This window comes from Schistocerca gregaria, chromosome X (assembly GCF_023897955.1).
Source record: "Schistocerca gregaria isolate iqSchGreg1 chromosome X, iqSchGreg1.2, whole genome shotgun sequence".
Taxonomy (NCBI): domain Eukaryota; kingdom Metazoa; phylum Arthropoda; class Insecta; order Orthoptera; family Acrididae; genus Schistocerca; species Schistocerca gregaria.
Genome location: NC_064931.1, coordinates 419,852,263 through 419,867,057, shown reverse-complemented (window position 1 = coordinate 419,867,057; position 14,795 = coordinate 419,852,263).

Below are 14,795 nucleotides of genomic sequence, written 5' to 3'. Positions count from 1 at the left end.
AAATAGTTATATTTGTCCACATTGTTCTCCAGTATGCATCAGGATGCTTCTCTTCAATTGTAGTACTTTTCCGTTTGTTTTTTTTCCATATTTCACAAATTCGTTCTGAAGTTCTTTTCCTAAACGGTAGCATGGGAAAGTGTAATTAGTTACTGCCGAGATACTTCATTTTGCATTTTATTCACTAAAACTGAACTATACGTCCTCCAAACAGGCCAAGAAGGCCAAACGGTACCTTCCATCTGCTGTGTCATTCCCAACCCGCAGGCGTCACTAGATGGAGACATATAGTGGTATGTGGTCAGGACACCGCTCTCCCGGCCGTATGTCAGTTTACGAGACCATAGACGCTATTTCTCAATCATTTAGCTCGTCAGTTTGCCTCACGAAAGCTGAGTGTGCCCCTCTTGCCTAAAGCAATCGGCAGACTGGATGGTCACCCATCCAAGATCTAGCGCAACCCGACAGCACTTATCTTTGGTTACCTGACGAGATCTGGTGTGGCAAGGCCATGGGCAATTCATTCACTACCTCCTGTTGATGATAGATACAGGACTCTCAGATTTTGCGGCGTCAGTGTCTGTTGCAAGTGATAAAATTATTATACTCTAACTGCATTGGAAGTACAATGCCATTGCCTTCCATCTAATGTCGAATAACTGGAATACGTCAATCTTACAATTCTTTGCTACTATTCTACTTTTACTTTCAGTGTTGAACTTAGTCACAGTTGTCTGTTACCGCCGGCGGGTGTGGCCGAGCGGTTCTAGGCGCTTCAGTCTGGAACCGTGCGACCGCTACGGTCGCAGGTTAGAATCCTGCATCGGTCATGAATGTGGATCATGTCCTTAGGTTAGTTAGGTTTAAGTAGTTCTAAGTTCTAGGGGACTGATGACCTCCGATGTTAAGTCTCATAGTGTTCAGAGCCATCTGAACCATTTGAACCTAGTCGACTGCAAAACCGTGGCCTGGTCAGATGAGTCCCGATTTCAGTTGGTAAGATCTGATGGTAGGACTAGAGTGTGGAGCAGATGCTACGAGACCATGGACCCAAGTTATCAACAAGGCACTGTGCAAGTTGATGGTGTTCCCTTAATGGCGTGGGTTGTCTTTCCCTGGAATGAACTGGGTACTCTGGTTCCATTGCCATCGATATAAATCATGTCCCCAAATAATGATAGAATTTTTATGGATGACAATGCACCTAGTCACCGGGCCATAGGTGTTCGTGTTTGGCTTGAAGGACATTGTGGTCAATTTAAGCGAATGATATGGCCACGCAGACCCCCAGACATGAATCCTATCGAATATTTATGGGTCATAGAAGAGAGATCAGCTTGTGCCCAACATTTTCACCGAACACTTTCGCAATTATGGACGGTTGTAAAGGCCTCATGGCTCAATATTTCTGCTGGAGACTCCCAACGACTCTTTGAGTCAACGCCACGTCGAGCTGGTGCACTACATTACAATGTACAATCATATTTCTACGAGATTCACGTTTGTTTCGTAGTTCCCTAAACGGAAATAGTTATTTTATTTTACTTCATTTTCTTTGAAGATACAAAATTTTTAACGATCAGCAGTTAACTATATCTAATAAATAACGGACGCAATCGTAGGATGGGAAAACAAGATTTAAGTTTGCTGTTTTGACGCAGCTACTGAAAATGTTGACATTTGTCTGCTTCGTAGTTATAGATGGTATTAACCATAATAATAATTGAAATCAAAGAGGAAAATAAGTTTTGTATCATCTTATATATTTAACTTTATAAGGATACTTTCTCACCTGTAGATCCTGTAGAACATCTTGCGGCGACGATCATGTCCTGATGAAGAGCTCTATCATAAGCTGCATGAACGGTGCGACATTGTTGTACTAATAACAATAAATGCCACCCCGGTCACCCAGCCAACGAAGAGCAAAACACACATCTGAAACTGATTTCTTCGTATTTTATGAAATGCATCATATTCTGTGTCTGGAAGAGAATGACAGCGGTAATACGACTAGAAATATATAGTGTCTAAAAAAAATGAACATCAAAAAAGATACACCTGAATAAAATTAAATTTGTTCCACAGATTACCTGCTCTATAATATCCTAAGAACTAGAGTAACACAACCAACTAATAATTCTGAATCTGCCGAAACACTATCGTGTGAAGCCAACACATGCAGAAGTCGGAGGATGTGACACTTGTGATGCAGAATCATAGAATATCAGGATATGTTCTTGAGAAAACTATCGTCCTCCTAGATTGAACGTCGGCTGTCGTTGAATGTGGCCTATCTGAACACTTAATAGTCAAAATCAGTGATTGATGGCTATAGTTGTGTTTAACTACGAACTTTTTTTTCTTTATTGTGATTTCATTCCCCTGCCCCAAATGGGCAGGGGAGGGTTGTCAGCGGCACAATCCGCCGCTCTTTGGCCGAGTGACGCTACAACTAAAACAAGAACAAAATGATACAAAAATAAGGAGATAAAAAAGGGGAACATAAAACAGAGTAACGGGAGAAAAGGGAGGTAAAATATACACGGACATGGAGACGTTCATGGGGGACAGTTAAAAAAAGTCACCAGAAACTTAAAAAAACACAGTTGGCGATTCTTAAAACACAGATACGACACTGAAGGCGCAGTCACAGGTTAAAAGTCGGCCACAGTAGTAAAAACACTCCAGAAGAACACACTTAAAACCCATTTGGGGCACACACAACAAAGAATAAAACTGCCAAGTGGAACCTGTGGAGGGAAAAGGTCAGACAGTATGGAAAAGGAGGGGAGAGCATGGGGCAGCTGGGGAAGCGGCGGGATGAAGAGAGAAGGGGTATCAGTGGGTTCACGAAGAGGCAGGAGACACGTGGGGCAGGAGAGGAAAAAGGAAGGCAAGGCAGGAGGCAGTGCAGAGACACTGGCAGGAGGCACAAGAGATGGAGGGGGAGTATGAGGGGGAAGCCGCTCAGGAGGAGGAAGGGGGAGGAATGGGAGCCCAGAGGAGGATGCAGGAAGAAGGGGTTAGAGATGGTAGGAAGGGTAGATGTCAGAGCGAAGCTCATCATCTGGGAGGGGTAGATGGTGGAAGTTGTGTTGGGAAAGGAGATGGAGGGTGTCGAGATGGAGAGAGGGTGTGACACAACGGTAAAGGCGCGGAAACTGGTTGGGGGTGGAGAGGATGGGAGAAACCAGTGGGTGAGGGGGATCAAGGCGGCGGACAATATATAGTGTGCGGATGTGTTCAAGGAAAAGGAGAAGGTGGGGGAAGGTGATGAGGTCGTAGAGGATGTGTGTGGGGGATGGAAGGCGGATGCGCATGGCGAGGTGGAGCGCATGGCGTTCGAGGATTTGGAGGGCTTTATAGAACCGGGTAGGGGCGGAAATCCAAGCGACGTTGGCATAACAGAGGATGGGGCAGATCAAGGATTTGTAGGTATGAAGGATGGTGGAAGGATGCAGACCCCATGTCCGGCCGGACAGGAGTTTCAGGAGGTGGAGGCGGTTGTGAGCTTTATTTTGGATGGTAAGGAGATGGTGAGTCCAGGTGAGGTGGCGGTTGAGTGTGAGTCCAAGGTATTTATGGGTAGGAGTGAGGTGGATAGAACGGCCATAAATGGTGAGGTAGAAATCATGGAGGTGGAAGGAGCGGGTGGTGCAGCATATGATGATCGCCTGGGTCTTGGAGGGATTAACAAAGAGGAACCACTGGTTGCACCAAGTGGTGAATTGGTCAAGGTGGATTTGGAGGGTACGTTGGGACAGTTGAAGGGTACGATAAAGGGCCAGGTAGGCGGTGTCATCAGCGAACTGGAGAAGATGAACAGCAGGGTGAGATTTAGGCATATCAGCAGTGTACAGGAGATAGAGGAGAGGGGAAAGGACAGAACCTTGGGGCACGCCGGCCGAAGGGTAGAAAGTACGGGAGTTGGAATTGTGGATAGTCACATAGGAGGGACGATGGGAGAGGAAGGAAGCAACGAGACGGACGAAGTTGATAGGGAGAGCATAGGTCTGAAGTTTGAAGAGGAGCCCAGGATGCCAGACACGGCCATAGGCGTTCTGTAGATAAAGGGAAACAAAGATAGCAGAGCGACGGGAGTTAAGTTGGAGGGAAAGAAGATTGGTAAGGTTAAGGAGCTGGTCGTCGGCAGAGAAGGAAAGCCGGAAGCCACATTGGGTAAGAGGAAGGTGGTGGTGCTGGTTAAGGTGGCGGTGAATACGGCGAGAGAGGATGGCCTCAAAGACCTTACTGAACACGGAGGTGAGGCACATTGGACGATAGGAAGAGGTATCAGAGGGGGGGTTTGTTAGGTTTAGGGAACAGCAGGACACGGGAAGTCTTCCACAGGTCGGGGTACAAGCCAGTGGACAGGAGGACATTGTACAGGGTAGCAAGGACAGACAGGAAGGATGGAGGGGATTCCTTGAGGGGACGGTAGGTGACACCATCATGACCAGGGCGGTGTTGCGTTTGGAGCAGAGGACAAGTGCAATGTCTTGTGTGGTGATGGGAGTGTTGATGTCTGAGGGGGGCAACTGATCCAAGTACTGGAAGCTAGGGGCGAGCGGGGGGATAGAGGTGTCAGTGCGGTCAAGGACAGTGGGGAAGAGGGAGTAATAAAAATGGGGATCATCGGGAATCGGGAATGGAGAAGACCTCAGATAGGTGGGAAGCAAAATGGTTAGCCTTACTGACCCATAGCGGGGTCAGTGGGAGGCGGGGTGGGCAGTGACTTTTAGGATAAGGGGGTAGAGGAGAGGTCGCCACTGGGCCGTTTGGAAGATTTTTTGGCGGGTGTGGCCTGGGAGGAGGGATGAGGGACTGAATAGATGGGGAGGTGGTGGGAGGCAGGGCCCTCCTGTGAGGCAGTAGCACCGGATGAGAGGGTAGGGCGCTCTGTGGTGTGGCGGGCGGTGACTCTGGCAGGGGAAGCAATGGTAGTTGCCGGGGGGGGGGGGGGGGGGAAGTCGTCTCGGTGGGCGACAGGAGCTGGAGCGGGGTGGGAGCAGGGGCAGAGGCAGCAGCAGGAGCAGCAGCAGGTGCAGTAGCAGGTGTAGGAGTGGGAGTGACATACAGGTGTGGATACAGGGATGGAGAGGAGGTAGATGGGGAGGAGATGGTGAGTAGGGGAGGTGGATGAGATGGGTTAATCCCAGAGGAAGCACTCCATGACGTTACAGTGGGGGCAGGGGAAGGGGAGGTGTAGATGATGGTGGTAGTTTGGGCGTCCATGACTGCAGGCGACAGCGAACACCGAGTGACGGCGGCGGCAGAAGCGGCAAGCACCGAGAGACGGCGGCAGAAGAAGCGGCGAGCACCGAGAGGCGACGACCAGGCGGCGGCGGCGGCGGAGGCGGCGGCAGGCAGCAGTGACGGCGTGCAGACGGGCAACAACGCGACAGGCACGGTTGGGGCTCTTCCACGTCGAAGATACACCCTGAGAGTAGCCCAGGCAATGCGAGTCCTCGATGAGGAAGTGAGGGAATCCAACCCTCGAATGTTTACTACGAAACAATCTAGGCCACTAAATAGTCGTAATCTAGGTAGGCAACGACCGATACGTGTGAGGTATCTCTGCAGGATACTGGTCTCGAAAGAAATTTTCAGTTTGTAAGCAGCTGCTGTATTTCATAATAAAACCAAGTCACATTAATAAAAGTGATACAAGGATTGAAGCAACGACACATTTACGTTTATTTTTGTATCATGAATAGAAATATAAGTCTCAGGTTAGTCTGAATGGCAAAGGACGCTATTTAGTTTGATGGCAAGGCGGGAGAGGGAGGGAATGAGTTGGCTCATCTCGCCAGTGTAAGAGGCGTTATTTCCATGGAGGCACGAGCAGTATCTGCGAGATCGGTGCAAATTGTCAGTCACGTCTTGTTGTTTATGCGGTGGTGGACTGACATCCAGCATCTTTCATCGCCCGTGCCCTGCAACTTCCTGGCAAAGCCTTGGGCGGCTCAACACGTTCCCTCTTCCTTTCTAGCTGATCACTAGTATTAATCTTCCAAGTGAGACACAGGTTGCTGACCGATGTGGTATTCGTGGGTATGTGCTCTGAGTGATTATTCTCCAGTCCGGAGACTATGACTGTAGGTTTGCGTGTCAGCAGATAGCAAATTCCCTGTCTCTTCTGATACCTGTAAGTGCTTCCACACCTCATCACGGGATTTTGACTTTCTTATCGTCAAATCATGAACTGTCTACCGTCATATCACTGTCTGCGGACTACCTACTGAATGTCTATTCCCTTGGCTTTCTTGCTTTCCTGTCTGATTGTTTACTTCTTTGTCCAGGAGTGGTTGTTTTGTCCATAGTCCCAAACTGTCTGTTGTCCAGGATGCTGAAATTTCCGTCCTATCGTCATCGGGGGCCCAATTTACTATCACGTCCAGTGAACAATAATGCTGTAGATCCACGCATCCCAGTCTTCGTACAATGTGAAAATATTTAATCTTGTGGCATCTAGTGTGTAATTAAAGAAGTCCTGTCTTTTTCTCAAGCTGATACCTCATTGAGGCACATCTATGAACTGACTTCCATCTGTCCAACAATTTTTAAATCGCTAGTTATTTACTTCAAGTGTATGTCTGCATTCCTAACTTCTCAAAAAAACAGCCACCGAACAAGAAACCCCATGCATGTAGCGGAATAGCAGCAACTCAACCAAATGTTCGCCAGTAGTTGCGACTCTTCCTGTCCATCAGGTTTTAGACAGGAAACCCATTGTGAAATAGCCATACGCTTCAGTTAAGCTCCTTCACTCTTGCATTTGGGATAATAACATATACCAGTTGTATCCTAAGGATCCGGCGACGAAATTTTATAACTGCCAGTACTTGTCCAGCAAGGTTAGGAGATGTGAGGGCTTAAAGTTCATGATCACAAAACATGGTGCCAATTGTATGCGTTCAGTACCTAACCTCTCCACAGAGTCCAATGAAGTGAGGCCATGAGATAATGATAATGGTGATTAATCCTCAAGATGCGGAAATTAATTCCGGTGTGCCCCTTGTTGCTGTTGAAGAGGAGCAGGTTATGTTCCGGCACCAGATTCCAGTGTCTCCCTTCACTCACCATCATCCAAAACAAATATGATAAATCACTATTCAGACATTCACTGTAGACCCCTACAGTCAGCAGATACACTTCAGGCAAAGTGGGGAAACAGCACAATCTACATTGACGATTAATCGACTGACTTTGCCTCTTTCCAACGTAATCATCTATAATTTATCACACTAATGCCTCAGAATGCTTCTCCACAACACGAAATTTTACCTTTAGCTTTATCGTAGATTTGATTTGATCACCACAATACTGTAGTACGCACGTTTCTATTCGATGTGGTATGCCATTGTCTTCCTTCGTACTTGCAATTGACATACTGAACCAGACATACGGGTCCAGCAACACTGGTGAAATTCTGAGTGTTGTTGTATACTTGAATTGTAGATGTACCACCGTAATTATCGGAGGCATTTATTATGTCAGGCGTTATAGCTGCCAGATAAAGATTTCAAAGTTTGTGTTTCTCCTACAGCTGCTGACAGTGGATGTTTCTTCGCCATTAGGTAGCGCTTTGGTATGCGTTTATTATGATTTTTGACTAGTTGAGTAAATGCAAGATGAAGTTCGTTGTGTGTGTTTTATACAACTTTTGAATATCTTTCATGCGTTTGTACTGTACTCTTTGACTAAATATATCGAAAACGTTCAGCATCTTGCACTGCGCTTCAAAGTGCGGGGTGATATCTCAAAGAAGATTTACTTACGTCCCTAGCTCAATATGAGGTCTGTCCTAACGATATCAAACGTACCAGCAGACAGTCGCTACAAAGCCATACTATGTATTGGTTCAGTTCCAGTTTTGTTAGTGCATCGTAAGAAAATTTTCTTTATATAAATGAGTCAACACACTTCGTGTGCGAAGTCTTCTTTTTCAGTGTGGAATGAACTTAGTAACTGAAGAGAAATGTATAAAAAACGAGACAAAGCTTGAACCAAAACTTATATTTTGTGAGAGTAGGGAATTAAGTGGAGAAGAAGAAAGACTTGAGGATACTACGAAATGCCGAGGTCAGTAAACGAGGGTCATTGTGCTGTAATTGTGGAAGGGGAGCGGTTAATTAGGAGACCATATTGGGCGGTAAGTGGCAACATAAACTCAGTTATGGTGAGCCGTGTCATTAGAAGAGAGGAATCCACAGTGTGCCCTACCAGCTGCACGCTTCTGGCGTAAAGCTAGTCCAGTCTGGTAGTAAGAGATGGGACATGTGATCACATAAGGTGGCGGACTGGAATCAGTCTCAGTTTTGTACGGGTCAAATTCTAGAAGGTGATCTGATCCCCACATTCGACATGGTGTTACAATGTGACAGACTTCTGTAGACAGTCGCAGAATGGGTCAGCTTTAGATAGTAAACAACACTACTTCTCCCGCATGGATACTGTGCGTAAGTCTACACCGTACCCAACGACCTGAAGGATGATGGGTAGATGCAGGTGAAAGATGTTTTGCCCAGCATTTAACCATTCACAAAACGTAAATCTAACTGGTATTTGGTGCGAGGTGAAAGATGATTCAGTAATGCATAAATAAAAGCCGTGGGTAAATACATTGCTCCTTCTCATTTTTTCCAAGTCTTAGTAATACGTGATGACGCAGTCTAGTTATGTGTCAACTACGGCATGACATTGTTGCCAGCTGACAGATTTCAAACGAGTGCTTGGTTACATTGTCGGTGATATCCCTCATAACTTGATGTTCTTCTATAACAACTATTCCCTTTAAATGAGGCCCAGAGCTTTTGACAACGAGACCTAGCTTGCAGGGAGTGGAGTGGTGGTGGTCTGGAAGGCCACCTTAGAAACGAAGACAAAGCAGCTTCGATGTTCCGGGTAAGATGCTTCATAGAGTATGTATCTAGGCATGTCTCAAAAAATATTTTGCGGAAGGTTTATGATATCCCAGTTGAATTCTTGAAACATTAGTCTTTTAATGATTTATTCATTTATAAAAATGGATGGATTATTCAATTGCAAAAATAATTTAAGTGGTGGTCCTTACTATTGGAAAACCGCAGAAACCGGTAGCGGAATCTGTATGTCTCCTCGTACATCGTCAAGAGAAATAGTATATTTTTGCAACTACACTTGTGATAAGCATGTTACAACGTATAAGGCTGTAGCAAGCCCCGTGTTACATTCCCTTTTCGCCCAGAAAGCTTGATTCCAATTGATAGTTGGCATTGGGTAGGCAAAAGCGCTGTAGTGTCCATGGTTGTGTGTGGCGACTGTAGAGTCTGCCTTTTAGTTTGTTTTAATTCTAAAATGCATGTTGAATACATTCTTCTGGTAGTTAGCAGCGAGTGAAATTTCGGCCATTGTGGTTTCCACATGCCTCAGCTTGCCTTCCGTGGGTGAAGTGAGAAACTCGACGAGCGTGTCGGGAAGTAAACGCTGACCACCCAAGGCCCTGGGAGCATACACCTCTGTCCCATTCACTGCTGCATAGGGTGGCGTGCGTCTTTGACAGTATTACCAACGCACACAGAAGAATGTACTTGCTTTCTGGGTTTACTGAACTCACCCAGCACTGTCTGTAGATGCGAATACGAATGCCAACTTTTTTCCATAGGAACCAGACCACTCACACAAACAGTTTGGCACGTAAGACAATATCTCACCGTTGTAAAGAAGCCACGGGGTGCCTCAATAGGTGTCTCTCTTGTCTCCTACTGCCGGGATGGTGACGCCTCGAGTGTAAATGATCAGAACAGAGAGTTAGAGGACGTTTTGGTGGGTTCACTTTTTGTTGGTCGGCGCTCACTACTTTAGGAGGGGCGATTTACCAAAAGGCGGCACTCGCAATTTTTTGGAATGAGGATTTGTGATTGGTCCGCACTCGCAGTCTTCCAAAAATCGACGCCGAACCTCCAGATGAAACTGCTAGGAATTTTCTGATTACAGGTGTAACATACACACTCTCCGATTAGTCAAGCGGTAGTTTTGGCGGCCTCACACAGCGAAGAAGCAGGTGAGCCCAAGTTTCATCTTCACTTGAGAGGTAGTCAATGTGTGGAGTTGGTGCAGAGTACGAGTTTGGACTTGGGGGCAAAAGTCGATTTGTGGACAGATGGATCACGCCATGTTTGCGTTAGTTCTCGCCTGCGACCTCACCTTGCCTCACCTCCCGCAAAGGATGTAATTTTTTCAAGGAACAGTGTGCGAAATTCGTACAGGATGGTAGGCGCATTGATTCATATTAATTAATTAGTTAGTTTACGGTGACCTCTCGGCCATGTTTTTACTACTTGGTGATTTCTCTCTCTCTACTCACTAGCCTTTCAATGTAATCATCATCAAAAATCTAATTTCACGATTAGTAGTCAGTTAAAATTTCTTAATTTCTTATCCGTCTGTTCTGTTCTGTGAGAAATTTTCCGGTGTCTTCCCTACTGAAGATATATGACTATCAAATGTTCATACGTGTATATTCACCCATTCTCCCGTGACGAGTATTTGATCATTATTTATTCTGAGCAGTAATTTAAATCTGCAACCAAAAATGTATGTGGTCTGTAACCCTTCCGTCACTCCAGTAACTGATAGTCCCCATCACTACATAGTAATTAGTAACGTTCATCTGGGTCCAAAAGTGTAGTGCACGCGTCATGTCCGAGCCTTTCCTTTCATTTCTTTGCGCACCAATCCCTTACATACACATGGAGTGTAGCGAGTGACTAGCACCTCGAATGGGGATACTCAGTGTATACCAGTGGAAAATCAAACTAATTTGAGTGTTAACCTCAGTGGCGTCTTAGATCTTGTAGATGTGGTAACTTTTAACAGTCACATAGGTAACAGGAGCACAGAGAGCCACATATGTTTCAGAATGTTTGCAAGAATCTAAATTAACTACAAAAAAATGAAGATAAAATTACAAAAAGTTGAAATAATTGTAGGCCATGAATTGTTTTCTATAAAAATGAACAAATTTCTACAACATCACAAAGACTGACAAGTTCTTATACTTCACCAGCAATTGTGAAACAGTTATTTCTAAGCCTAATGTAGCTCAAAAGGATACTTTCTGACTTGTGGACTCTAGAAGACGTTAGTGCCATCAGCACTATCCATACGAAGTTATCCCTGAACAGCAACACGATTAAGCTGGAGCTTAGCCGTTACTCCATTAAGATGGATAAGCAACAGCCTAATCGTGCAGCTGTTCAAAAGTACAGGATTCTCATGTACGGGGAACTTACTTTCTGTCTGGAAATGAAAGAAATGTTAATAACTACGCTACACAAAAACCATATAACAATCGATATCTGCTTAATTCACTGTGGGGCGTAGACGGTGACAGTATGGTGTCACTGGGGCACCCATACTGGGTCCTGTTTCTCAGTGAGACAATGACAATGTGATATACTTGCTATCCTTAGGGTTGGGATGGACTATAGCAACAAAATTCCTGAGCACCTGTTGACGTATTACCTGTTGATCTCCGACCTACGTTTGTTAATTCAATTTGCTTACGTTTTGCGAGCTTGAGTAGCTGGCATTTTCGATGATTCACTCTCCAGCTCGATACCATCATTGGAGGATACATCATTGACAATGTCAGCCACTCATGCTCGAGAAACGTAAGAGTCCAAGATGGAAACTGAGAGGAAATACGACAAAAGTACGTTGTCGACGTCATCCTCGTGGAACTCACCCGGCTCAGCGTCCGTCACTCACAGTCTCAGCGACAGGTGGCAGTTTAAACCTCTGCCGAGAACATTCCTCCTTCGCTCGCTGTTCTCCGAGGGGTGGCGCTACACGTAAATGGCACCAGTGGACACGGAATTCACATGGCCTCACCACATGGTATTTTAATTTGTAGGTGCATCTTTTCAAGCATCCGCAATTCGGACCCAGCCCCAGAAAGCTTGCATCTATAAGAGGGATCTTTTTTTGAGAGTACATGATATGTTTCAGTACCCGGAATCTGAGGATCATACATCTCCTTTCCACAATACCTAGTAGTTTAACATCATCACTTGAATTCTAATGTGACTTCTCTAGATGTAAAAGGACACTGGGTGCCGGATTTCACTCTCAGCCATAACTTTTATTAGTCCGTAGTAGAAACGTGAGGGGTGGAGTCGATTCACCTTGTATTGTAAAGGGAGAAGCTACTTGAGTTAATAAGCAGTGACGTTGAAACACAAGCACCTTATGCAGAGTTAAATCGTGGTCTTAAATGTTGCTCTGAGAACTACATTTTATTTCAACACAGGATCGGAAGAAGCGTCAGTATCACCTCTGTACATATTTCAGATGGCTCTGTAGTGGGGGTCATATTTATCATTCACTCTTGATTTCCGAAGGTTGAAAAAATTTCGTTTCCACGTTTCTGAATGTGCGATATGTTACTTCATAGGCAGTGATGGTAGTAGTTTACATATGACAGTTAACGTAGAAAATATCTTCGAAGGCCTGCTCTGTGATAGTATGGTGTGAACTTCACTTGTGATCTGTGATTCACTTATCCGTAAACTCATAAAGTGATTATTACTTTGCTAAACAGTAAGGCAGACAGAGAAAATGATTTTCGATGTAGACGGATAATCACCTTGAAGAAGCATCTTTCACCATGCATGTGAAATGCATACTTTGAAATGTACATTATATGGCGATTAAAAACCAGTTGTATCCGTATTGGTGTTGTCTATATAACGTCGACCAGTTGGCTGGAGATATCCTATGCACTGTAAGATGTATAACCTAAGGCCACATATTTCAGTGGGGCATATGCACCTTTTAGTCAGTTGGATTGTTGTCTGCCGGCACATATCAATATTACCTGTGTACGTAAAATGCGTTCTGTGGTTTCTAAATCTACATCTACATTTATACTCCGCAAGCCACCCAACGGTGTGTGGCGGAGGGCACTTTACGTGCCACTGTCATTACCTCCCTTTTCTGTTCTAGTCGCGTATGGTTCGCGGGAAGAACGACTGTCTGAAAGCCTCCGTGTGCGCTCGAATCTCTCTAATTTTACCTTCGTGATCTTCTCGGGAGGTATAAGTAGGGGGAAGCAATATATTCGATACCTTATCCAGAAACGGACCTTCTCGAAACCTGGCGAGCAAGCTACACCGCGATGCAGAGCGCCTCTCTTGCAGAGTCTGCCACTTGAGTTTGCTAAACATCTTCGTAACGCTATCACGGTTACTAAATAACCCTTTGACGAAACGCGCCGCTCTTCTTTGTATCTTCTCTATCTCCTCCGTCAACCCGATCTGGTACGGATCCCACACTGATGAGCAATACTCAAGTATAGGTCGAAAGAATGTTTTGTAAGCCACCTCCTTTGTTAATGGACTACATTTTCTAAGGACTGTCCCAACGAATCTCAACCTGGTACCCGCCTTACCAACAATTAATTTTATATGAACATTCCACTTCAAATCGTTCCGCATGCATACTCCCAGATATTTTACAGAAGTAACTGCTACCAGTGTTTGTTCCGCTATCATATAATCATACAATAAAGAATCCTTCTTTCTATGTATTCGCAATACATTACATTTGTCTATGTTAAGTGTCAGTTGCCACGCCCTGCACCAAGTGCTTATCCGCTGCAGATCTTACTGCATTTCGCTACAATTTTCTAATGCTGCAACTTCTCTGTATACTAAATCATCATCCGCGAAAAGCCGCCATGGAACTTCGTACGTCCTTTAATAAATGTTCATTGTATTTCTCATACTTCAGTGTTGACCTGCGGAATGAATTGACATTTGGTCCTCTTCGCTGGAACTTAAACAAAACTGAAACATTTTGTTCCTTCTTTGTACAGGAACATTTTATAAATAACGCAGGCTATTTTTTTTTACTTACACGTCTTTTTTTTATACCTCTTTACAGTCCTCCAGTATTATCTCCCTGCTTCTCTATGACTGAATCCCAAACTCGGAAGTTCTGTTGTCCATCCAGGGCATCACTTCTGTTCATCTGTCGAATGGTTCAAGCTACGTGGTAGAAAGGTCTCGTAGAGAAAGGTAACGGCATCTGTGCTTACATTGTTCAACTTCGGAAAGAAGTCGAAGACTGGTAGACTTATTTCCGTGCTGTAGGGAGGTTCAAAAATGGCTCTATGCACTATGGGACTTATTATCTGAGGTCATTAGCCCCTAGACTTAGAACTACTTAAATCTAACTAAATTAAGGACATCACACATATCAATGCCCGAGGCAGGGTTCGAACCTGCGACCGTAGCAGCAGAGCGGTTCTGGACTGAAGCACATAGAACCGTTTGGCCACAGCGGCCGACGCTGTATAGAGGATGCGGCAACTTTTCCCATGCGTATTCGCTCAATCTATGAGCTACAACATTACCGATATGCGGACGAGCGTAGAGCAGCTGAGGTCTGGTTTCGCGCATTTTTCTGCGCGTGTTTTTAATGAAGTTACGATAATACGATGGTATGACACATGTGCCACATCGAAATCTATCTGCCAAGATGATTCCTTGGTGCCCATAAGCTAAAATCATCATTTGCCTGAGGACTGATTGAGCATGTCGAAATTCTTTTGGGTGTGGAGAATCTGAAAGTCTGCACTCATCGGATGGTAATTTCAACCGCAGTTAAAAGTCTCCAGACCACGTTTCACCAATAGCGACATTTCGGAACAAGACTCCTTGATCTTCACGGTCGAATCGTTGTTTGAGCAAGGTTGCAATGTCAAGGTGTTTCTGTTTCTATTGAGCACTCAAACAGTGTGGAAT